Here is a 25384-nt window from a genome sequence, read left to right as displayed (position 1 = left end):
TTGTGTTTTTAGAATACTTGTGCATGTAGTATTTCTTCTGTCACCTGCATCATCAGTAGTGTAAAGGAAAATTGTACATTGTATTAAAACAATAACAGTTTAGATCTATAGTATATTATGTGACTCTGATGAAAAGTTTTGGTTTTATTATAGATAAATTGTTATCATGAGGTGCAGGAGTGGTTGTGTGGTAAGAAGCTTGCTTCTAAACCTCATGGATCTGGGTTCAGTCTCAGTGTGTAGTACCTTTCAGTAAGTGTCAACCAAAGCCTTGTGAGTGGATTTAGTGGGCGGAAACTGAAAGAAGCCCATCGTATACATGTGTATATGTGTATGTGTCAGTCCCCCACCACTACTTGACAACTGATGTTGATGTGATTCAGTTTCAAAATTAAAAATTTTCGGGTCAGTTCATTCCACTAATTCTTTGAAGCGGTGCCACAGCACAGCTGCAGGCTAAATGACTGAAACAAATAAAAGAAGGAAAAAAAGAATGAGAAATCATTGAAGATTGTGATACTTAATGTTAATATAGTTAGAGCTTTATATGTGATTTGTTTCAGTGCAGATGACATAAGGTAATATGTCATCTTGCTGTTTTTAGTGATTGTGTTTTGGCACAGTTGAAGGAGACAAGATAATCATGTTTTTATTGAGGTATGTTAGAGTATGTTTAATAGGTTCTTATTAATTCATTTAATATCTTTTTTACTATGCTAACATGGGATGGACAGGAATGTATTTGATGTAACATTTTTTTACAGTCTGATGCTCTTTCTGTTACCAACTCTTGCTTGTTTTTCAAGTTAGGGATACTTTCATTCTATAACAGGAAGGTTACGAAAATAAACAAAAGATGAAGGCAGGTGGAGTACAAACAAACAATGTATTAGTATGGCGCTCAGGAATAGAAATAAAACAAGTCTTTTACGTTTCGAGCCTACGCTCTTCGACAGAAAGATACACAGAAAAGAAACAAGGAAAGAAAAAAATTGTGTGTAGGGGCTATGCCAACAAGGAATGTCAACATCATTCCTTGTTTCACTCAAGGAAAGCCTTGAGATGTCAATATTCTTACTCACATGCACATAGTGAGCCTTCTACTTTTCCATCTGCCTTTCAGTCACAAAGCACTTGTCATTCTTAGATTAGTGTAAAAGTTACTTGCAGTGGGACTAAACCCAAAACCATGTGGTTGTGAAGCAAACTTATTAACCACATAGCCATACCTGAATCATTGTTCATGCAAACTGTGTATGCATAGCTTGAGGCATCTAAGGTGCATGCGGATGATGCTTATGTGTGAAAGATTAATTCAGATATTGGAGAATTTGTTATATTGATATAACTTGTGTCTTGTTTCTTAAATGGAAACTTTTTATTGTTGAATTATTGCTTCATTTGGAATTTATAATTGTTTTATTATCATACTTGGTATATAAGTTCACGCACCTTTCTCTTTCGTGATTTCAACAGAAATATATGGCTTACTGTTTCCTTCAGTTTCATCATTCTAATAACCAATCATTTTCTTATTTGTATAATTATAATAATCTCTATTATGCAACAAACCCATTCACACCTAAAGGTGTATGCTTTTGTTTGATCATTGAGGGTTATCCCGGTACTCATCTTTTCTCTTCAGACTTTCAATTCAGCCAAAATAATACCTAGACATGATAGAAGTTTTCAATGGATTTGTACTTCCTTTTCCTATCAATTTTCATCAAAAAGAATTTGAATTTGTCCATTTTTATTTTAGCGAAAAGTATTACTCAATAAAGTATTCTTTTATCAGTAAAAATTTTAAAAAGATATGTAAATATCATTGAAAAGAAGAAGAAAAGGTGAAATATTTCCTACAATAGGCTTTGCAAATTTCCTTAGCTGAAATCTTTTTGTAAAAAGTTTTTTTTTAAAATGTCTTGTTGCTATTTGAAGCTTATTTATTTCCATTTCACTTCCGCCTCCATCTCTCAATTTTGCTCTCTAAAAACAGGTAATAGTGTGGTATTGCTGCCGATCTGTGAAATAGAGAAAACAGCTTGGTGGCAAACAGCTGTCATCATTGATTGAGCTTCTTTTATGATTCTTTTCACCTTTTCATTTAAGAAGAAAATCTAAGATTTTTATTCCAAGCCACAAGAAAAAGTCAAACATAAAAAATATGCATGTGTGTGTGTATATATATATATATATATATACACACATACACACACACACACACATATATATGTATATGCATATATATATATATATATAAAAGAGATAAATAGACAGACACATAGAGTGAATGAGATATGCTGTCTCTTTTGCAATTTAAGTATGACTGACATGTAAAGAAGAATTCCAATAAATTCAAGTCAGAAGAGATGTTCCTTTCCTTTACATATACTTTTATTATGCAGCTGATGCATATATAATAACATATGCATACATTGTCCACACAAAATGCATTCATACACAAAAATTTGTTTCTAACGTTTTCAATCCAAATTTACTGTAAGCTACATCAGTAAACTCACTTATACTCTGTCAGTCAGTTGTCTAACCACTTTATCTTCTTTTCTCTTTCAACTGAATTATTTACATCACTATTCTATTAAGTATATTTTTATATTTCTTTTTCTTCCATTCTATCTATCTTTAATTCTTTTTTCTTTATTTTGTAATTTTTTCCCCCCCTTTATTTTCGTTTCCCTGTTTCTTGCTTTCATTGTTTATCTTTTGTCATTGAATTTTTTACTGTTAGATTTTTGGGGTTTATAAAGTCAACGCTTTCAAAGACTGCATGTCAAATGTTTATTTAAAAATGAAACGAAGAGCGAAAAATTAAAAAGCTAAGAGTAACAAATAAAAAAAAAAAAAACCTTCTACAATTGGAAATTGTGCTATTTCTTTATATCTCTTATCTGTTACAAATATTAAAAAGTGAAAAATTTAAAAGTAATACTGGAAAGAAATGTTTCTGTGCTGCATAGAAAGCAAACTATAACCTGTCCTTCATGATAACCATTCTAAAATTTTATGAAGAAAGAATATTTAGCCAAGTATATGCTTCAATAAATATTTTTTTAGTACTACTATGTACCTGTAATGGCATATGAACTGAAAGAGAGAGACCAATAATGTCATTTCTATTAAAACCAATTCTTTCCCCAGATTTTTTTTTTGTGTATCATATAATATCTAAACTTTTCCTTGATTGGCATATTGTCTTAGTTACTTTATCTGAAATGTGAATATATAAGACATTTAATTTTCATCCTAAAGGATAGAATTTGCCAGAAGGATGTAATGGTTTGTAAAATTATTCTTATTTCTATAAATGGATAGTTTGGATAAGAAAAAGGAAAGCAAAAATTGCTTAGAGCTTCTTTCTTTTTCTCTTTTCCTGTCTTTCTTTTCTTACCTTTTCTCCAGTTCTTTCATCAGATATATCCCCACACATCCTCTTTTCTATATGTTTGTGTGTATAGATCTGTATTTACATTGATTTCTTTTAAATGTACACAGATATAAACACTAACGTGCCAGCTGTATCTGAGCTCAAATATGCTTATATATTGGTTTTGTGGAATTGGCATATGTACACACACAAATATTAATAAATTGTATAATAATAGAATTTCTGGTAAGTATGCTCACAAAACACATAAAAAAAAAAAACTCTGTTTATATTGAAACACATGTCTATGCATTGATTCTTATACATCTATAAATGTATAGAATCATACTCCTTATAATATAGATAATTCAGTTATTTCTATACTGAACTCTCTCTTTAATTTTTAATTTCTTTTATTCTCAAGTAAATGTGCATGCTGGTATGCACTTTTGCATTTTAAAATATGTGTCTATAAGAGTTTGTATATGTCTCTCTCTCTCTCTCTCTCTCATATATATATATATATATGTATATAGCACAAGAGTACGAATGGAGATCACATCACATCTTTAATGAGGGTGTGTACAATCAGTGCATTGTGTCATCATCCTTTTTTTTTTCTTTTCTATTATGCAATTTCTGTTAATTCAATTGCAATCCTGAGTACTGCTCTAATAATCTAGTTTGAAGAACACTGAATACTCTAGCACCTGAGTAGAGCAATCAAGTAGATTAACCAAATTGGTCATTATACGAAGCACTAATTAAACTTGACACTTCTTGAACTTAAGTAACTTGATAACAACTGATTTTATGCATAGATAGACACAGTCAATTTGCAATATAGCACACCTCATTTTTTTTTATGTAAGTAATTAATATCTATTCATATGCACATTCCTAAACTTTCTTTTGCATGAATACATAATTTATATTCATTTTACCATTCTTGCACATACATAGCCATAGATGCACTTTATCACACTGTTTTATCCATTTATGAATCATGATAATCCTATGTAATTAAACTTAATTTTCTTAATTGTTTATTGGATAAGTTCAATCCTTTTCGAGTGTAGCACTTACTGGTCGAAAGTAATTTTTCCTGTGACATCTGTTATTTATACTCCACAAATAGGTATGCCTAAGTATATGAAGAAAGAAATATGCTGCCAGCTTAAACTCTTTAATATAAATGAACATGCAACTCATGAAATGTTACTACAATGTGTTCTCTACAGTTTGATGACGGCTTTTAATGAATCAACATAAAAGTATGAATAATTCTTGATGACTTTGTGGATAAAGTATCTAAAAGAAATGCCTCTGATGAAACAATAAAACCCATTGCTACTATCAGATAATTTCAGCATCACACAAATGATGAAAGCAGTTTATATACAATCATTTGCTTAATCAGTTTGATTCTCTGTTTCTCTTGTGTTATACTGTAATTTCTTGTAGAAAAATTTGGTGAAAGCAACATAATTTGGCATCAGCAAAGCTTTCAACTATTTTTAGCACGAGAAACCTCTTGTTGAGTTGTTTGCCTCTGGTCACCATTCACAATTCATTTCATATTCTCAAACTTTCTGCCAGGACATCCCCAGTCAGTCAAGAATGGTATACTTCTCACGTATATAAAACAAAAAAACTTCATCATAGAGACAGTCGAAATCTTTGTTCATGTCAGGTGTGAAATATTACATTTGCACAATAAAATAAACTAGAGGAAACTAATGGTGTACGAAGTGGTAGCAAAAAGTTCCTGGACTACTTCTGTAGCATACCAACAAATGACAGCACACAGTTGCACGTGCAGTGAGAGCTAGCAGTGACCTTTATAAGGCAGTGTGCCAAGTTACATTGCTGAGTTTACTTCGCAAGTTGTGAAATTTGTGTTTTTGTGATCACATGTATGCGGCAGTCTGCGATTTTTGTCATGACAGGATGTTGTAACAAAAAGCTATTGCGAAATTTTGTGTTAAACTTGGGAAGTCTGCTACAGAGACATGGAACATGCCTACGCAAGCTTACAGTTTTGTGGCTATGGGTTTACTCAATGTTTTGAGTGGCACATGTGCATCAAAAGTGGAAGAACGTCCCTTGAAGATGATGAGCGAATTGGAAGACCTGTCATGAGTGTCAACCCTGGAAATGTGAAGAAAATGCATCAGCTTGTGCATGAGGATTGCCGGAGGACAATCAATGACATTTTGAAGTGCTTCAAGGAGACCATCTGGTGAAAGCAACCAGATCTGTGGAGTGCAAAGAATTGGATTCATCTCAATGACAATGCATCCCGTCACTGAGCTCTCCTCACTAATGAGTTTCTCACCTAAAACAACATGGTATCACATCTGCATCTGCCCTATCTACCAAATATAGCACCTGCAGGCTTTCATCTCTACCCAAGATGAAAATGCAGCTCAAAGGTTGCCGTTTTAACACTGTTGTCAAGGTCAAGAGTGAATTGCAGAAGGTCCTCGACTCACTTACAGAAAGCGATTTCCAGGCCCTATTCCAAGAGCGCTTGTACTGCTGGGTGACTGTTTTGAAAGAGATAATGTTAAATAGTCCGGGAACTTTTCGATATCATTTTGCATAACATGGAATAGTGTTGCTATTATAGACCCAAACATCCCAGACCACATCTCAAAATGGTTATGTAACTAATTAGGAAAGATTCACTCACAAATGTGCTCCCAGACATTAACTAATGGATAGAATATTTCATCATTCTTCATCCTCTTTTATTACAACAATAGCAGTTGCTTCTTTGAACTTGTTGCTAGATAGTTGTCCATTCATTATACCCAAATTATATTCCTGTTAACAAATTACAGATCTCAAACTAAGCATTTTATCAATTCCTGATTACACAAAACCACAGTGTTCTGAAATTCTTTCACTTCCAATCCAAATTATAAGCACAAATACAGGCATGGCACCTTGGGCAAATGTTTTCAACTATAGCCTCAGGCCAACCAAAGTCTTGTGAGTGGATCTGGTAGAGCAAATCTAAAAAAAGCCCGTTGTGTGTGTGTGTGTCATCATCATCATCGTTTAAAGTCCGCTTTCTATGATAGCATGTGTTGGACGATTTGACTGAGGCCTGGCAAACCAGATGGCTGCACCAGGCTCCAATCTGATCTGGCAGAGTTTCTATAGCTAGATGCCTTTCCTAACACCAACCACTTCGAGAGTGAAGTGGGTGCTTTTACATGTCACCGGCACGAGGGCCAGTCAGGCAGTACTGGCAATGGCCATACTCAAATGGTGTGTTTTATGTGCCACCTGCACAGGAGCCAGTCCTGTGGCACTGGCAACTATCTCTCTCGAATGTTTTTTCATGTGCCACCAGTACAAGTGCCAGTAAGGCGATGCTATATTTGTGTGTGTGTGTAATATATATATATGTATATATATATATATATATATATATATATATATATATATGTATATATATGTATATATTATATATATATATATATATATATATATATATATATATGTGTGTGTAGGAAAATGTGTTGTTGAAAATGCACCTAAATTTCACAAACTCGTAAATGTTTACAATACATCTATTTACATATATATACCAAATTAGTTTCAACAATATTTTTTGTTTATCAGTAGTAAAAGTTTAGAATTAGAAAAAACATCTTTAATGTTTCAATGTTGAGAAATTAAAATGTTTCAATGTTGATAAGTTAAGATGTTCAAAACAGAAGGTGTAAGTTTGAATATTCATAGCAGTCAAAATTAAAACTGTATATCAATTTGTTATATATATATATAACAAATTGATAGACAGTTTTAATTTTATTGACTGCTATGAACATTCAAACTTACACCTTCTGTTTTGAACATGTTAATTTATCACCATTGAAACATTTTAATTTGTCAACATTGAAACATTTAAAGATGTTTTTTTCTAATTCTACACTTTTACCATTGATGAACAAAAAATATTATTGAAACTAATTTGGTATATATGTAAATAAATGTATTTTAAACTTTTATGTATATGTATGTATATGTATATATGTATGTGTATGTATATGTATGTGTGTGTGTGTATATATATATATATAGATAGATAGATATAAATATAATTTAGGGTTAGCAAAAAGTTGCTTCACCACCTACCGAAAATTTAGAAATAGCAGTCAAGACCGACTAATTCGTTTAACTACAAATATAACTCCACAGACAGCAATACTTGTAACTCACATAGGCAAACAAGAAGAAAAAATAACGAAAATAACCAGTCATTTGATTAATCATGTATGCGTTTCGGGATTAGAATTGTAAAATTTACTTCTACTCATCAGCATGATATTTCAATATTATAAATTTGAAAGTGGATGTTAAATGATGATGGTGACATACATATGTAGAGAAAGGTTATGTACTATCATCATCATCCATGAGTTTAAATCCGGGTTTTGTCCCTGTTAATGGGGGTGGCCAGATCTACTTCAAAACCATAGCAACCTTCCTCACACTATCTCAACATCTTGCCTGGTTTTGGATGTCCTCCTCTTTTCAAACCAGCCCTCCCAATTTTCTCCTCCATCTGTCCCCACCACCTTTTCCTTGGTCTACCTCATCTTTTGCATGCCATTTACCTTAAAGACAATCACCCTCCTCAGAACATGCCCTTCATCCCTCCTCAACACATGCCCATACCACCTCACTTCATTTGCCCTTGCCAACCATTCCTCCAACTCCAGCATTTCCATCAAATCCTCATTCCTTCTCTTATCAAACAGCTTCACCCCACACATTTCTCTCACCATTGCTCTCTCAGTCCTTCTCAAAATTGCCATCTCTCTCTCCCCCATCAGACACAATGTCTCTCTCTCTCTCCCATACAGCATTGCGGCTCTCACACACTCTTATAGACCCCACTCCTTTCATCTTTAATGGGAACCTTTTCCCATATAACAACACTCTACATTTCCTGAACTTCACCCAGCCAAGTCTCGCTCCTGCCGTCACAGCTGCTTCACATCTACCACTTACATTCCCCCTGTCTCCTAAATAACAAAACTCTCTCACCATTTCCACTTCGTCACATAGCATTTCTACTGGCTCCGCCAGCCCTCCAGCTTCTTTGTCACATCTTCCACAAACAAACTCTCTCGCCAGTCTTGGGATCACCTACTTCATTTTTGTACACCTACCATGAATCCATTTCTTACATCTCGTACACAACACCGCATTTTCCTTTACCCTCCTCCCACATACACCACATGAATCCACCTTACTCACTAACACGTCTCTTTCCACCCTGCTCACCATCGCCTTTGTCTTCCCAAACTTAGTGGGGACCCTTGGAGTTTAACTAAAGTATTGAATGTGGAGACCATGTGAAGAGTGGCCAGAGAAGAAGCAATTATGATCTGGACATTGTTGTAGAGCTGAAAAAGAGGTAATTTCTACTCTTCTCCTCTGGAAGCCGTCTACTCACGATACCAGAGGGTGCACACTCTCCTACCCTGATGTAATCTCCAGGGATACAGGCATCCAGCAACAGGACCTCCGTAATGCCATGTTGGACCGTGAAGTATGGCGTAGCATGGTAAATTCCATTGTCTCGACCACGGTCGAACAATGATGATGATCTGTTAGAAATGTAATGTTCACCTGCATGAAGTAAAAACATAGCAGAAGAGAGAGAAGGGATTTCTTAAAGTATACAGAACTATCAAGAAAAGTATTTAGTGCAACACTGTTGAGGACAGACTCAGTAGCACTAAAGTGTCAGGATTATTGATAGGCGTTTTGGATAGACTTGGGTGAATATGGAACATTGTTGTTTTCTGATTTTTGCTCAGAAAAGAGCAGAAACTGTTGTAGACATGATATATTGAAACAGAGAGAGGAAATATATGTCTGTTGTTGATTCTTTGTCAACAAACTTTCCAGATGATATTTTCATTTTCAAATGTCTATAGGATCCTTGTGTGTATATTGCAGTTCCATATATTAGGGTATTACTCTGATATAAATAACATTACTCTCTCTCTAGAAACTCAGAAACGTTGAATAGAATTTTGGCAGTTTTATAGATATGCTATTATGAAAGAACATTAAATATTTTGGAGAACTGGCATTTGTTGTGATTTTAAGGAATTTATTGCCTTATTTTTTGAATAGAATGGATATAGTGTAATGAGATTATTTCTTTTACGATATATATATATATATATATATATATATAATATATATATATATAGATATATACATACATACATATACACACACACAAAACACTTGTTCATTTTTATATTCATAAAATCATTATAACTGTTCAGCTGTTTATACATATATACACAGATAATAGCATACATGTGAATCTGTTAACTTTGTATGTTTATACACAACTTGATTTCAACCACTTGCAGTTACACAGGTTTTTCTCTTTTATTGACAACACATATTTGCATTTAATTGAATACATATAGGTTTCATCTGGCTTCTGCACATTCGCTCATAGCAGATATAACCAGAATTGCATTCGCTGTAGTAGTATCTGTAGAAAAATATAGGAATCAATACTGAAACCAACACTCCTTCGGAACTAACTGCACGCTCTCATATTAATAGGTGAATTTGGTGTAAATTTCACCTTTTACCTTTCTCTCATCACTAGAGTTGTTTCCTGCAGTATTTTGTGATCAGCAGGTTTCTGAAGTTTCTCACATTACTTTCAAAACGATGCACAATTTGAAAGGTAGACATGCATATTGAGAGATGTAAAGCTCTCAGCCTCCAAAGCTTTCTATTATTACTTCTTTGCTTTCCTTCAATTTGTTGATCTTTTTTTGTCACTGTCTCCATTTCGTTATCTATCAGTTTCTCTTTCTCATTTCTTTCCTTTCTTTTCCTTTCTGCAGTTCCATTCTGTAACAGCTAGTTTTTCCTTGCTTTGCCCCACATCAATTCCTTATATCACTCTTATTAATTTGCATTCTTTCTGTTTTGCTTTCACTATGTATTATCGTATCTCATACATGCACAGTATCTCTCTTTCCCCGGTCCATTTCTCTATCTCTCTCTTCTCTTTTAGTCAATCTGTTTTTCTCCTTATATCTCTTTCTACAACTATGTATTATTTTAAACTATATCACTTGATTTTGGTCTTTTTCATTCTCTTTCTACTATTTCTTTCTGATGCTCTACCATGGATCTATTTTTATAAAAAGATCTCTTTGATCATATAATATTGGTTGTTCAATCTTCAAAAACCCAGAATTTAGATAATTATCCTTGCAATTTATGTCAGATGTATTCTCTATTTTTCCTTCATCGCATTGTACAAATAGATATGTGTGTATTCTTTGTCTTGTTTTCTGTGAATAATAATTTAGTTCAAGTCGGGAATTTAATGCTTAACACTAGAAATTGGTATTGTTTTCAGTCAGACTAATTCTTAATTCCAAGTTATGATAAGTTTTTGAAACCATGTATTTTCTTAAGTTGGTTTGCTTGTAATTACTTCTGATATCTCGTGACGCACACACACACATCTTTACAATGCCATATTTTTATAAAGTAATAGTAGTATTGTGAACATTTGTTACAATTATGCTGTCAGAACTATCTCTTATCGTACTTTAAAGAATGAACTAGTGGGTAATTGCATTAATTGTGCACTTATTACAAAGGGGCAATTTGCAAGTGTATTTGAATCCGTTGTCAAGCATATCATGTCTCTTTGTTTAGAAGGTATTATTTTTTGCATATGTGATATTTTTGTTGGGCAAATATTGTATTTCATCTTTCTAGGACATTGTGCAATGAGGGTATTTTTCAGACATATGGTATTTATGTAATAATGATGTCATTGTTAGTGAGGTTTTGTTTGCTTATCCAAAACCACTGTTATACATACCATTGCTTGCTTCTTCTTTTGTGTTTGGGTAATTGTTTCTACAGCTGCATTCTTCACCTCACTGTCACTAACCACCTGCCTATGACATAATGACATCTGTTTTTTTTATTGTTATTATTACCTCCACCTTAGCGATGGCATAGGTATTATTTTCAGTTGTGTTTGTTTTTTGTCCATGGACAAGATATCTCAAGAACCACTGGACAGATTCAGATGATATTTTGAGGGATGTTTGGCCTCATGACTGGTATGAACTGATTAAATTTTGGGATTGATCTGGTACTAGACGAGGTTTCTGGATTATTTTTCCAGTTTTTTTTACTCAAGTTTTGAGAGTGGTTGGGATCATTTTTAGTATTCTCATTTGTGAGAGCCATCGAGTTTATTTCAGATGTTCTCATTTTAAAAATCCTCTTTGGCTAATTGTTGAGAGGATGTTGGTGTTGCCTTGGCAGAGGTTTGCACTCCCTGAGTATTCTTGTTTCATTTCATTTATTAATTTTTTAAGTCAGGCAAAATAAAGCAATCAGTATGATCAGCTTTGCTCAAGGATATAACGTTTTTGTAATGACAAATAATCTTTTGTTATATTCTTTTATTAAGTTATTGTTGGATGGCTCCGCTACAATTTATATGGCATCATTTCAAGACAATTGAACATTTGTTGATCTATATAAATATAGTATCATAATAGACTTGGTAAATAGAGCAGGTAAAAGTCTTAAATGCATTGATATTATTGCACATTTTCTGTTATCACTTAGACTGATGATTACTACTTATAATAGCTATGTAGAATAGTTACTTGATGTTATTGAAAAATATGTCTTTTTATGGAATTACTAACTTGTTTAGTCTTTAATCTTGAATATGTCTGTTTTATGTATTGTGTTGTTGGGTTTTAGCCCTGAACCTTGATTAAACAAACATGATTAAAGGCATTCTAGCTGTAACCATTTTCTCTGTCTTTTCTTGTTTAAGACAGGAAGATATGATTTGAGGGAGATTTGGCAGTTATTTCTAGAAAGATAGTTTACTGTGGAGAACTGTCTTGTACATTATTTGTATATTTAACCCTTTAGTATTCTTATTTCTCTGTCAAGTTTAATGCTTATTTATTCATATTGTTTTTAATTAATAATGCATTATCTTGAAGCTTCATTATTTTGATGAGATGAATGTTCATATTTAGAATGACATTGTAGGTTATGTGTGAAAGGCTGTATCTGGTTGGTTTGAAGCTAAAACAAGTAGAATATTTGGGCCAGGTGTGGCCAGAAAGGGTTAAATTCTTAATGCTAAAGGGTTAAATTTGTGTAACTTACATATGATTATGTGCTTTTCAAATATCTGTTTATAACAGTAGCTTATAAAACTATGTCAATTTTTGAGATTGGTATGTTTTTCTGAAATAAACCTCTTTCGGTATGACTATGGTAACTATTGTAGATATGTACTTTTTGTAGTCATATATACTTTGTCAATATGACATTTTTGTTTTTGGATCTCTATAGGATATGTATTGTAAGTGTATCTAGTCCATCATTACTTGAATACATAGGTCTCTCATTGTGAATCTGATAATTTAGCTTTATATATTGCAGATGGTTTTCTTGTAGTAGTCATTGAACTATTTCCAATGAATTGTATGCTTGATTAATCAGCATTAAATTTCAATTTGTTCTTGGCATATATATTTTGATTGGACTTAATACTGAGATTGTTAGCTAACATAGGCTAGATTTGAGCAGATCTAGCTATGAGTGCTTGGCACTACACCAAATTGCTGATTGGCTTAGTTTCAAAAATGTGACCACATCTCACTTACGTATTAGAATTTGTTCAAAGTAGCAGTTTCTAAATACTCTAAAAATAATAATAAAAGTTACCTCTTGCAATAAGCATAGAAATTTCAAAAATTTATAGTAATTTTTAAATTGTATTTTTGAATTATACAAATTTATATTATCATAATATACTACAAAATTAAGATAAAGTTAGATGAATGATGTTAACTTTTGATTATTTTCTGAAAGCTTTGTCTTTGTAATTCTTGATTAATTATTTGGTGCATGCGAATAAATTAGATGTACACAACTATGATCTTGTGTTTATTTTGCTGCTGTAAGCATTTGCTGAATCTTATTGTTATTTCCAAGTTTGCAATCATTGATATTGATGCTATTATTATAGTGAAATAACATGGTTCTGATGGAAATGCTTTTAGTAATTTTTCAGAAACAATTTTGGGATTTATAACTTGTAGAGACAGAGTTACAATTTTAACCTAAGTGGATCTCATTTAGATTTAGTGTGATAGAAACATGCGTGTATACTCCTTCATACAGATTGTTTACATGTCGGTTATATCCATTATACATGCTTTACTGGTATCAGTTTAGCATTTAACATTGTAATCCCTAAGGAGGATACAGCAACAGAAGATTTGGAACTAGTTGTCTCCAAAGGGGTTTAGAATTTGTTCTAGACTCAGTAGTTGTAGTGTGTTGCAATATATATTATTAATTAAATGCTTGATATTAAGCTTTGATCAAGGATATTTTGTTTAACAGTCCTATTATTTCTGTTGTTGTATATTGTGAAATATTACTGTAAAAATATTTGTACATTACTAAATTCCAAAGTAGATTGTAGTAGATACATTAATGTCATATATTATTTAGAGGCAATTTGAGAGTTGATTATTTACATAGGTTCTTGGTTATCTTAAAATTATTGATATTTTTTGTTTATTTTATCCTTAATATATTGTGTTCTTCAGTAAAGTGAATATCATATTTTCTTTTTTTTTCCTTTTAGTTACAAAATCAGTTTTCTCTTCAAGGTCTTTGTAATATACCCAAAACATCAGACATTATGCCTACATGGTTGCATACAAGCATGCAATAAAAACACACACATCATGTAGTTTGCAACTTCAGTGCTTGCATTCAGAGCTACATATTATTTTGAGAGCTTTAAACAACTATTTCCTTTAATATAAGGTCTTGAAGTTATTTAAAATTTTGTGAGTTCTTTTATCTAGTGTGTAAAATCCTTTTCTTTTTCTACTAACCTGTGCATTAACCAAAACCAATTTTAAGATACAGGCACTTATTGTTGGATTTAGTGCACTGAAATATCTTACTTGTCAGTATCTTAAGTATTAAGATCTACAAATAGGTTTTGTTTTTTAGTCTTCAGTGCTGGATGACAAATAGTAGGGCATAAACTATGTACTTTGCAATATTTGGTTGTATTCCTCTTCATACCGAATACAAATTCTGCCATGGTTGACTTTTCCTTCTTTTTGTGGTTGATAAAATAACAAATCACTAAGTTGACAATAATCATCTATAAAAAAAAATATCTGAACTTGTACCAAAATTAGAACTCCTATAACCTACATTCATTAGTAACTTTAAGTATTAAGTTGATTTGTCAGCAATTGTTTTAGTTATTAAATATGATATCAATATATTATCAATAAACTTTAAATTTTTCTGATTATGGAAAGTGTATTTTTCTCATAATTGATTTGAACATCTGGTTATTTTTTTTTATGTACTGGAATGGAACTTCTATTGTGCAGCATTTTAAACATCTTGCAATGCTTCAAGCAGTGTAGAAAAGAATCCCAATACAAATATATCCACTATATTGAAGTTTAGTTAAATAGTTTTCTGTACAATTTATCTTAGAATAAATCTGTATTTGAAGAAAATAAAGTGTCAGAGTTCCATTAATATGTAATATGTCTGAAAGTTCTTGTATAAATTTAATCATATTTTGGGGGCATATAGTTTCTATCATATCTAATAGTCTATTTGTGTTGTATGAAAGCATGTTATTTTGAGAAATTACAGAATATTACTGATAATACACAGAAAAAACCAAGTTTCAGTTAAGTTTTGCTTCTTATGTTATTGAAGTATTTATGTTTTAAGAAGTGTAATTATGATAGTGGTGGCACTATTCCAGCATGCTGTTGCACCATACCCTCACCCTCCTATGTCAAATATGATGTATCCATGATTCTCCTCCACAACAAACTTGTCCCTTCTCTTCCCACATATTATCCTCTCAGTACCCGACATAAAGCACTCACTTCAGTATTCTCTCTCTCAAGAAGGCTCTTTAGTTACAAGGCAACCTTACTTGTAGAGGTACCATGAACAAAGTAGCTACTATACTTTGTAAAATATCTTGTATTTAGAAGGATAAACTCACTTGTAGTGGTGCCATGAACAAAGTACCTACTGCACTCTGTAAAGTGTCTGGTATTTAGAAGGATATCCAGGTATAGAAACTATGCGAAAGCAGACACAAGAGAGAAGGGGTCTTCTGATCTATGTCAAAATGTAAAGCAGCTGCAAAGAGGACGATAATAATGAGGAGGGAGAGCAGGAGGATTATGATATTGGGGATTGTGACTTTTTGCATTGATGAAGAAATATGGTTAACTAATGGTTAAATAGTTCTAACTGAAGACAGAGTTCAAAATTCAAATTTCATGAGTGTGATTCACTTACAGAATCATTCTTGTGTGTGCATGCATGCGTGTGTGTGTGTGTTTGTCTGCATGAGGAAAAAAAGGAAGTGGGAGACTATCTTTGTGTTTATAAGTTATTCACTTCATATCTAAAAGCTCTAAAAAGTAATTTTTTTAAACCAATAAACAATTGTGTTTTTGTTTTAATGATGACAAACAGCAATTTCTTTAGAGAGGTGGCAGTCAAACAATTGATGATTTTGTTAAGTTATGAGGGATAATATTAGTATTTATAGTTAATTGAAGGATACATATGCTCTACAAGTTATTATGAAAGTAAATCATAGGGGAAAGCAGTAACTCTCAATAAAAATCTGTTTAGAGGAGATACTCCCTTTATAGATAAGGCACTCTGCATTGGGGCATCAGCAACTCTTGAATAGAACTGACACAGTATTAAAGGAACATCTTAGTTTTGACAAACAATCTGTCTAGTGTTGATGGTACTATTGACTACATTCAGATCATACTGTAAAGTTGATACTAAGAAAGACGTCAAGTCATTAAAATCATGCAGATATCACAAAACTTAAAAACACATTACTAATGTTTACCATGTTAGTGCTGTGCATGTTATTTGAGTGGTCAAATGGAGAATAACTGAAAAACTGATTTATGAAACAGACATGCATTCACTACTGGAAAGTCCATCATCTCGTCATGTACAAAACTTCAAAGTTGCTAAACTTTTGCTGTTTGAAGAACAGCAAATTTAGAGAGATTATTTATAATTTCTCTAAATTTGATGCTGGAGCAGAAATGAGTAGGCGTGCATTGTGTACAAGAGGTAAGATGGAGAGCAACCTCAGTCAAGCATCACATGAGCATGGAACACAAGCATCACTTGGGAAAAGGAGAGAGGCACAGATTCTTCTAAGTTAGTAATAGGGTTTTGGTGAGTAGAGTAGACCTTGTTGTTGACAGAAAAATAGATTCATAAAGGAACTGAAGTAGCTAGAGCATGTGACAAAATAATTAAGTACAGACTATTTAAATACTGAGGTTATGTGAAAGCTGGAAAGAAATTTAGCGAGTAGTTTCTTTTGAGTTTGTAATGTTAGTATACATGAATGATGGATCATATATGAAGTGAGAGAAAAACTGGGTGTAAGAAAAATCATTTTTAGAGAATAAGAAAACTACATGGGTATGGGAATCAGATAAGTATGGCTGGTGATAGCTGGATACAGAGGTATTCCACGTGGAAAGAATGTTTGAAAGAGAAAAGAAAAAAAAAAGTGAGATAGACATGAGAAGAAATGAGGAGAGACAATCTCAATGCTGAACCTCAAGAAAGAGATGATAAATTGTGACAACTCAGGTTGTTATGAAATAATTGCATAATGATGATGATGAAGAATTAAGCAATCACAATAGTTCTCAGAGTGAGAAAGGAATATATTTCAGTAATACTCATCAATTGCAATAACTTATATTACATGTATTTGTGTGTGTGTGTGTGCACGCACACACACACATACTTATACAGATACACATTCAAAGAAAAGAAGCTTGATTGTATTAAAAGTTGACAGATGCAAAGAGAATTTGACTAGATATAAATTCAAATTTAGAACTTTTTCAAAACTGTAGTTGTTTGGGAAATGTGTAAAAGAGAATAGTGATCACTAAAGATAGCAATTATAAAGAATTTGAAATTTAATTATAGCTTTTAGTTTCAAACTTGACAACAATTAATGTTTCAAGTGAGTTAAACTTGCATAAGTTCTTTTCTCTCCATTATTGCATTGCAGGTAGATTTTTAGATATAAAATACAAAAATAAAACTAAAATGATTCAACTGAATTATGATCTTTCATGTTTGTCAAAGATACCAAATTCTTCATTTTAGAGAATTTCCTGATTGTATTATACTTGCTATTAGGTTTCTCCTATCTTAAGTAAAAAGCGAGCTTCTGTTGAATCGATAGATCTATATTGCCATAGCCCATTTTAGAAGTCTACGGATTTCTGGAAATTCCATATATTTCTCCTTTAACATCAATATATAAAGAATTTCTGGCAACTTTTTCAATCTACCCTTTTAGTGGTAGTATATTTGCCAAAAGCTGAAATCTCAATGTGGTATTAATTCGTAGACATTCAAAGTAAACTAGTGCATCAAATAGATTGCAGTATACTTTGTTCTTCAGGTCATGTAAAAGATTCAGTCAATGGTATTCTCTTGAAATATTGGATGTAGTGTGTATGTGAGTGTGTGTGTGAAGAGTTAAAAGAAAATTTTTTCCTCTATAACACTTATTTTTGAGTAATATGCATATATCTTGAGAATTCTTTTGTTTTAGCTTTATCATGCATGAGTGGGAGCAAGTATGCAAATGCGTGTTTGCAAATATGTATAAATGCATATAAATGTGTGTGCAGAAATGTGTGTATGTGTGTGTGGAGAAGTATGTATGGTATTTATATATATATGTGTGTGTGTATCTATATATATATATATATATATGTATATGTGTGTGTATCTATATATGTATATATATATATATGTGTGTGTATCTATATATATGTGTATCTATATATTTGTGTGTATATATATATATATGTATATATATATTTATATATGTGTGTGTATATATATATATATATATATAGAGAGAGAGAGAGAGAGAGAGAATTGGTTTTATACATTCATATAGATATATATGTTTAAATATATATATTATATACGTATATTCTATATATATATATATATATGTATATTCTATATATATATATAGAACGGGACGACACTGCATAGTGCCAAAGATCCCACCAATGCCATTGCACTTCAGGACCAGTTACTGCAACATACATGCACACTTACGTGTGTGTGTTCATATGTTCACTATCTTAATTTTTTTGTGTGTATACAATACTACATTATTGAATGTGCTGATTCCTAACTTTTAGAGAAAAGATAAATACTGAAATATGAAAGGGAAGTGAAAAATTTAGTTAAATATTTATAAGAAAAATCGAAAATTAGAGAATAGTGAAATGTAAGTGCTTTGATTTTATATCCTCACTATATGTGAACAGCATTACCGACATCTCTTTTAAATTTTAATTGCTGTTACATTAATTTTTTGACGAGTGAAAATACACAGAAGTGATATGAAAGTAAATCTAAATATGAAGATAGAAACACACACACACATATATATATATATATATATAATATATATATATATATATATTATATATATATATACCAGAGTAAACTTATAAATGTGAAACAAGGTGGAAAAAAGAGTACTCAAATACCAGAGGTAGAGTAATATATATGACTGGATATGACCACAATCAATAAGACCTGGAGAAAGAAAGTGGGACAGAGAGAGAGATCTGTGTATTTTGAGCAAAGATGGTTTTTCAAAATGAACAGTCAAAGCAACATTTTGATTAAAATATATTAAACTGGATTTATTAAAATTTATCAATGTTTTTTTGATTGGTTGAAAAGGAAAGCTGTCCTTCCTATGTTAAAGACATGCATTTTCCTGGAGGGGTCCTCAATGATAGTGGAGCCTAGCACTTGAAGTGATTGTAAAGGACCTAATTGCATGCTGCTCATGTATAAGGGATGTTGGGGTGAGGTACAATAATATCTTCTTGGCATGTGCAGTAAATGTCTGTTTTGTTTTTCCATTTATCTTTTACTTGTTTTAGTCATTAGACTACAGCCATGCTGGGGCACTGCCCTGAAGGGTTTTAGTCGAACAAATCAACCTCAGTACTTATCTTTTAAGCTTTGTAATTATTCTATTGGTCTCTTTTGTCAAACTGTTAAGTTACAGGGATGTAAACATGCCACTGCTGGTTGTCAAGTGATGTGTGTGTGGGTGGGGCAAACACGGACACAAAGACACGTGCACACTCACATTATGGGCTTCTTTCAGTTTCCATCGACCGAATCCACTTACAAGGTTTTGATCAGTTTATGACTATAATAGAAAACACTTACTCAAGATGTCATATAGTGGGACTGAACCCGGAACCATGTGGTTTGGAAGCAAGCTTCAGCTTGCACCTATGATTTATGCTAACTTGATTTGAGAAGGTTTTTCTGATATCAGTTTATGGAATAAGTACAGATTTGGCATGGTATGTCTAAAGTGCATGTGGATGAAACTTGGGTGAGAAAAGTTAGCTGGTAAAGAAAGGGTGGTATCCTTGGTATAGGAATGGTCATTGTTGATGTTATGGCAAGTAAGTCATTGACGTATTAGAAGAAGAATGTGGAAGACAAATTTGGATGCAATTAACATGGAGTACACTAGGCTTAATAGAATTTGTATGAAAGGAAACTCCATTTGCATATATTGTGATAGTGCTATTTGATAGGAAACTAACAATCTAAAAGATAAGAGATAGATGCCAGACATAGTTAAAAGATTACTGTCATGTGTAACAATTCTGTCTTCACTAAATTTCCACTGGTAAGCAAGACTCCAGTAGGACTAGCTTTAAAAAAAGATGCACTAGTGGTCACTGATGAGAGATTCGAGTTTGCAGAGCTAGTTGTTGTTAATGGCTGTCTCCATATTTTTTGAGGTGAAGGTAGTGATTGTGTTATGAAAATATTTAGAAGGGTCAAAACAGTGTTATCATTTTGGAGAATGCAACACATTTTAACATGTTTTCAGAAATTAGAATATATCTCTATACAAAGAAAGGAGGAGGCAAGAGAGAGAGAGAGAGAGAGAAAACTGGAAAGTTTGGCAAGTGTGGAGCTCACATGTAAATGCATTATTTGAGTATAATGAAAGGGAGATTACCAAGGCTACTTGGCTTTATTTGTGGCCTCAATTAGAGGTACTTTTGCACTTGGTGTATATTTCTGCAAATTAGTGAGGTGTGTAGTGTGGATAGAAGTAGTTTTAGAAAAGATTCATCTGGTGTGTGCAGTGTAGAGTTGGTTATGAAACAGCCAGTGAATGTAGAGCAGCGTTTCTCAACCAGGGTTCCGTAGAACCTTAGAGTTCTGCAAAAGATTCCTAGGGGCTCCATGAGAAAGAGTGAGATAAGCTAATGCTAATTTCATGATATATATATAAAATTATATATCATCGTGGCACTCCATTGGTTAAGATGATGAGGGTTCCAGTTGATCTGATCAACACAATAGCCTGCTCGTGAAATTAACATGCAAGTCGCTGAGCACTCCACAGATGTGTACCTTTAACGTAGTTCTCAGGGAGATTCAGCATGACACAGAGTGACAAAGCTGGCCCTTTGTTGAAAGAGTACAGCAGGGTTCGCCACCGACCCCTGCTGGAGCCTTATGGAGCTTTAGGTGTTGTCGCTCAATAAACACTTACAACATCCGACTTGGAAATCGAAACAGCAATCCCACGACCATGATCACTGGGCCATGTGAACTTTGAGGAAAAAATGTGTGAAAGATATGTTATATAATATTTCTTTTTCTTGTGCAATTTATTTTAAGGGTAAAAACGTCGAGAAACACTGATGTAAAGGCTTTCTTTCTTGAGAATACTTTTCTCATAAAACTATCATGGTTGAAAAGTGGAGGAAAGGAAGATTTCACAAAGTTAGCAGAGATTCTTTTGGCAGTGGAGTGGATTGAAAGGATCAGTTGCAGTTTGTGAGAAAGGGGAGCTTAAGGGCTGCTATGCTTTGAAGATGTTCATATTGAGATCTAGTACAAACCATAAAAATTGCATTTCAAAATTTGTAGGCTGCATGTATTTTCAAATATGAAGGCTGTTTCTGTGTAGGTTATGACTGGTGAAAATAACAGTTTTGTAGAGATTAAGTGCTAGAAACATCAGCCAAAATTTTCATCAAATCACACCTTACTACCTTAAAAAGGGACATAGTGAACTTATGTAGTCCTAAATGTATCTTATCTAAGTTGGAATGGTCACCATTGGAATACATTTGATCACAGGTCTGCTCTAATAAGTCTGAACTCAGGCTAAATAACAACTATATAATTTTAATATTGTCTTAGAAATCGTTATTTATTACTATTATTATTGCTGCTCAATTCATCCAAATTCTCTTTGAAACTACATTTCTATGTTGATTCAATGCTCATGCAGATTCAGAGAATTGTTTGTATATAACTTCATTGCATGTTAAATTATTGAAATACTTCAAGACAAAGTTTGGTTCAGGATAAATTCATATATTTATGAAACTTTTAGACAATCTATACAAATATTTGTTCTACTGTTAAAACTGATCATCACCCATATTCTACTTTAGCATTTCATAACATTGCATTGAATGTAGTGAACCTAAATATCCAACTGTTCTCTTAAATTTTCCTCAAACAATATTAGCAGTTTCTATGAAACATATCAAGCTTATAACATTTCTACAGGTTGCATGCCATTTTTGTTTTTCCATTTGAAAGTTTGATATTCAATAAAAGTGACAACACCTTTTATAATTCAAATTGACTATTATATCTATCTTATTTCTTCTCTGTTCTACACTATACATATTGTTAATGCCAAGAGCATGTCTCTATGTGTATGTTCAGCCACAGTGCATTGATAAAAGTCCTTAATGGAATGGAATGATACTACATAAACCAATAATATCTTCTCTATCTTTAATAAAATATTCTGTCTATCATTTTACTGTCCTGTCCTTCTTGAGTTATAATAAATATATATTTTAGCTTGTTTTATTGGCCCATGCCCTGCAGTCTTCACAATTACTCTCTACCAGTAACGGTAGGGCACTGTTATAGCTCAAATATATGCTTATGATTTTACATCAAGATGCAAACAGGTGGTTTCGTTGTTGCTATTGTAGGGTACTGCTTACTTTAAAGTTCACACTATTTGTTACCATTGTTTGTCATAGTGAAAAAAATATTTGTCAGTTAGTCCATCTTGTGAACTTTATTGAATTGATTTTTGTTGATGTAGTGCATCATTGATCCCAGCCAATTCTTGTGGATACTTTAGATTAGTGACTTTTTCAAAAATCACATATGACCAACGATCAAATAAGACAGTATATTCTTTTTAATAGTCAATTAATTAGATCAACAATAAACACTTATTAAAAAAATGCCGAAACAATCGTTGTGATAAATAAACTTTCCAGTATACTCTATCTTCCATATTAATTATTTCTACTATACTCAATGTGCACCAAGGAATTCGTAACCTAGACCCAACAGTGAATGTGTATTTACTGTGGATGACTCCAGGTAGCCATAAGAGGTGAATGTGTGCTGCCAGAACACTGCTAGAGACATACCCACAATACAGTTTACATGCTAACTTTTAAATTTCAAATCTAAACTTTAATTATAACTTACATATATCATCACCATTTAACACCTGTTGTCAATTCTGGTATGGGTTGGGCACTTTGACTGGGCTGGCATGCTGGATGGCTGTGCCAGGATTCAGTCTGATTTGGCATGGTTTTCTGTGGCTGGATACCCTTCTTCATGCCAACCACTCTGAGAGTGTAACAGGTGCTTTTACATTGCCAGTGGCGTGGCTGCCATTTGCGTTTCACCAGTATCTGCCATGACTATGATTTTACTTGGCTTGATGGGTCTTCTTCTCATATGTATATATATATATATATATATATGGTGTAGCTGTCCAGCCTGCCAGCATGGACAACAGACGTGAAATGATTATATATATATAGTCTTTCTTACTTCCTCCATTTTTCTCCCTCTGGCCAGGCCTCCAAGGGTTCATCACACACACACACATGCTTGCACCACACATGCATGTATGCACATACCTACAAATACATACACATATATATGTATGCATACATATACACACACACACTTCCAGATTTATATAAAAGGCATAACACTTTCTTTAAAAATTCATATCTGATGAGTCTCAGAAATAAATGAGAGGAAAATAGTAATATATAATTACCCAAAATTCTGACTACCCCTCTTTTCTAAACATACACTTCACACACACATCTCTCTCTCTCTCTGCATGCCAATGCCAGCGCCGCCTTGGCTGGCTTCCGTGCCGGTGGCATGTTAAAAGCACCAACCGATCGTGGCCGATGCCAGACCCCCCTGGCACCTGTGCAGGTGGCACGTAAAAAGCACCCACTACACTCGCAGAGTGGTTGGCGTTAGGAAGGGCATCCAGCTGTAGAAACACTGCTAGATCAGACTGGAGCCTGGTGCAACCCCTGGCTTCCCAGACCCTGGTTGAACCGCCCAACCCATGCTAGCATGGAAAATGGACGTTAAACGATGATGATGATACATATATATATTTATATGTATGTGTAGAGAGAGTAAGAGAGATGGATATTCAGTTTTATGTACAATTTATTATCACCCAAAGTTTGTATTTAGAACATTATATTACTGTTTTGAATATATTCACATCTGTGCAACCACAATTTTCTTACTCAGTTAAAATATCGAATGTTATTTAAATATAAGTTGATAATTAAATGATATATATTTCAGAACTGTTCATCTAATATGTACAATGTAGTATCTTAATATGAAAATTTTAGTGACAATTGATATTTGAATATAAAGTTAATGCAATTTTGATTGCGATAAGTACATTTTATTTTTATTTTCTCTCTCGGCCCTCAATGATATGTCAGATAAACAGATAAACTTATTGGATAAGTCCTCTGGCTATAATTTGTAATTAAATATATGGGTGAATATTTAAAATGAAATAGTTGAGTGCAGACAGACTTATTGATAATATCATTATCATTTTTATAGCATTCATTGTTATTAAAATATGTAAGTGTTTCATAGTCACTCTCTTGGAAAAATAGAATTTCTTTAACACAGACATAAACACAATTGTTACACATACAAATTCACAGCAGGAAGAGTATTTTCTTTTATTCGTTCTCTGCTTTCAGCCACTGGGATGAAGTAAAGTTAGGGTACAATCTTCAGGGCTTTTAGTTGATTCTTTTGACTAGAAATTTGAGTGGTACTTATTTTAACAACTTCTGTTTATCAAATGATGAAGTTTAACAGCAGGATATACCTCAGCAAACTAAATACCACCTGATATCACATGGTGTTTTCATTCAGTATACATATTAATTGGCTATCCTTTGGTGATATACATATGCACACTTCGTGTATGTATTTTTGTGCAGTGATTAACACTGCCATATGGTTTAAATTAGATATGCTGTTTAAGTCCCACAGTTGATATCAGAATATTTTGACACTTTGCTTTACATGTACACACACACACACACACACACACATACACACACACACAAAAATATGTATATAAGACAATAATTACATTTGAAAGGTGCTTCTAATTCTTTCAGCTTCGGTGTATGTTGATTTGACTATGAAGAAATGAAGTCATCAAATGGTACCCAATGATCACTGCATGTTTCTACCATGAGCTATGAACTATAAAACCCTATTAGCAAGTCATCGACATTTTTTTTATGTAAGGTTTTATTGGCCATCTGTTAATATACACACACATACAGTGCTAATAGGGTTTTATAGTTTATAGCTCATGGTTGGAACATACAGTGATCATTGGGCACCATT

General features: G+C 32.9%; 1 long non-coding RNA gene across 1 annotated transcript; it reads left to right on the top strand.

Annotated features, from left to right (window-relative positions):
- Positions 1 to 12397: 12397 nt before the first annotated feature.
- On the top strand, positions 12398 to 23118 carry LOC118761987. The gene is made up of 3 exons (XR_004997777.1): positions 12398 to 12562; positions 19944 to 19953; positions 23106 to 23118. It is a non-coding gene; the product is annotated as an uncharacterized LOC118761987 (long non-coding RNA).
- The last annotated feature ends 2266 nt before the right edge of the window (positions 23119 to 25384 follow it).

This window comes from Octopus sinensis, unplaced genomic scaffold (genome assembly GCF_006345805.1).
Source record: "Octopus sinensis unplaced genomic scaffold, ASM634580v1 Contig18962_ERROPOS1389914, whole genome shotgun sequence".
Lineage (NCBI taxonomy): Eukaryota > Metazoa > Mollusca > Cephalopoda > Octopoda > Octopodidae > Octopus > Octopus sinensis.
This window is presented reverse-complemented; position numbering and strand designations above follow the sequence as displayed.